The following is a 2,566-nucleotide window of genomic DNA, read 5'->3' as shown; positions in this document are numbered from 1 at the left end:
AATTAATATTTGTGGTGGTTTTAATGGGTGGTGAGGTGTTAATGAGTTGTTTCAATTGATTTTGCATGGCTTTTATAATTGAATAGTTCTTATTTGATGAGATTTTAATTTCCATTTAATGACTATTTGTTGATCAGTTACCAAATGATGGGATACAAAAAGTAGCAGTAATTGAGCAATTTTCAGATTCTTTATTAGCTGTGAATGAATAATAATAGCTTTGCATTCAACATGCAACTCTGAAAATTTATAGATTATCATCTCTTCCATTTCCTCTTTAAATATTTGCAGAGATAGATATTATACATTGATCAAGAAAACTAGTTCTCTTTGCTCTCAATAAGAATAGCTAACAATTCCCTTGAATCAATTTCAAATGAATAGTCTCATTATAGTCACACAATAATGAAAGGATGCCTTTGATAGGATCGAATGTATATAGATCAAGCTCTGTAACACTCACTCACACCCACTGACATTTAGTACTCAGTGAATTTCAATGTGTGATGAAGAAGAAGAACACACAATGTCTTTGTCATAAAACCAGTCAACTGATTCATTCATTCAAAGTACCAGGCATTTAAGCAAACATCTAACCGACAAGCCAGCATGGTGCTACAATAGCATACACAAACAACATTTAAACTAATACAAGCATTACAGACAAACATAGTAACAGAATTATTAAAGCATCTTCAGATGCAACTCAAACAAACACAAACGATTCATTACCTTTCTATCCCATCTAGCTTATAGTTCCAATGCTAACATTGCATACTTGACCAAATTCATGGAGACATGAGCTGAGACAATTCTGCTACTTGTATAGGCTCTGATCAGTATTCATCTCAACACACTCCCCTTGATCAGAGAATTCATCAACACCGAGACCTTCAAGGAACATCTCAAATTTGATTATGGGCAAAGCTTTGGTGAAAACATCGGCCAACTACTCATCGGTGCTGCAGTGCATCACATTAATTAAGTCATCCTTCATAAGATCGCAAATAAAATGAAAACCCGTATCAATATGTTTTGTACGCCCATGAAGTATTGGATTCTTCGCAATTGAAAGTGCTGATCTATTGTCACAGAAGATCACACTTGAATCAACTTGCTTTTCATTTAAATCTTCTAGCAATCTCCGGAGCCAAACAGCCTCGCAGGCAGCAGCTGTCAATGAAATATATTCAGCTTCGGTGCTTAACAATGCAGTGATCGGCTGTTTCTTTGAACACCATGCGACAGCCCCGGAACCCAGGGAAAATACCCACCCTATTGTACTTTTCCGATCATCTTGAGAACCTCCCCAATCACTGTCTGAATGACCTAATAGCTTGAAATCTTCTTTCCTTTTATAATGAACTCTATAACCAATCATTCTCGTAATGTAACGAAAGATTCTTTTAACAACTCCTAAATGATGCATACTTGGAGAATGCATGAAACGAGAAACAACAGATACATCATGCATAATATGAGGTCGCGTATGTGTGAGATTAAGCAAACCTCCAACCATTGTTCGTTATCTTTGTGGATTTGTTTCACCGGAGTTATCATGTAGGTGGAGCTTTTCATTTGAGTTCATCGGAGTGTCAAGCACCTTGCAATTCTTCATCCCAATTTTAAGTAGAAGATTCTCTGCATATCTCTGCTGAGAAACAAATATTTGACCTTTCCTTTGTATAACCTCCAAGCCGAGAAAATACCTCATCGGTCCCAAATCAAACATCTCGAATGTTTTCATCATAGTTTCCTTGAATTCAATCAACAATTCTTCTGGAGATCCCATGTATAGAATATCATCTACGTATAGGCAAAGTAGGAGGACATCAGAGTTACCTTGTCTCTTAGTGCACACAGTGGGTTCGTTATTGCTGCGGATGAAACCCATTTGAGTAAATTGAGTATCTATACGACTATACCAAGCTCTGGGTGCTTGACGAAGTCCGTATAGAGCTTTATGGAGTCGGTACACTTGTTCTTCTCTTCCATTGACAATAAATCCCTCTGGCTGTAGCACAAATACCTCCTCTTTGAGATCATCGTTTAGGAATGCGGACTTCACATCCAATTGAAAGATTTTCCATTCCTTTTGAGCACCAATAGCTAAGAACAATCGTATAGTCTCCAACCTAGGGACTGGAGAGAAGACTTCTTCAAAGTCTATCCCTTCATGCTGTGAATATCCTTTAGCCACGATGCAAGCTTTTTTCCTTAGTAGAGTGCCATCAGGACTTAATTTTGACTTGAAAATCCACTTCAAGCCAATCGCCTTCTTCCCCTCCGGTAAGATAATTAACTGCCAAGTTTGATTTTTATTGATTGCATTCATCTCCTATTTCATGGCCATAATCCACTTCTCACTCTTTGCAGCATCTTCATAGGAGGTAGGGTCTCCTACTGAAAGGGCAAGAGAACACGAGTTATAGATATCAGTAATTTTTCTATACCTCATCGGAGCACCACCATCTTCTCCGGTTATGGAAGTCTCTGCATCTTGATGAAGAGATGTTTCTTGCTGTACATTGAGCCGTCTATCACTCTGATCGAACGGCGAAGATAC

The sequence above is a fragment of the Dioscorea cayenensis genome, chromosome 4 (assembly GCF_009730915.1).
Source record: "Dioscorea cayenensis subsp. rotundata cultivar TDr96_F1 chromosome 4, TDr96_F1_v2_PseudoChromosome.rev07_lg8_w22 25.fasta, whole genome shotgun sequence".
Lineage (NCBI taxonomy): Eukaryota > Viridiplantae > Streptophyta > Magnoliopsida > Dioscoreales > Dioscoreaceae > Dioscorea > Dioscorea cayenensis.
This window is presented reverse-complemented; position numbering follows the sequence as displayed.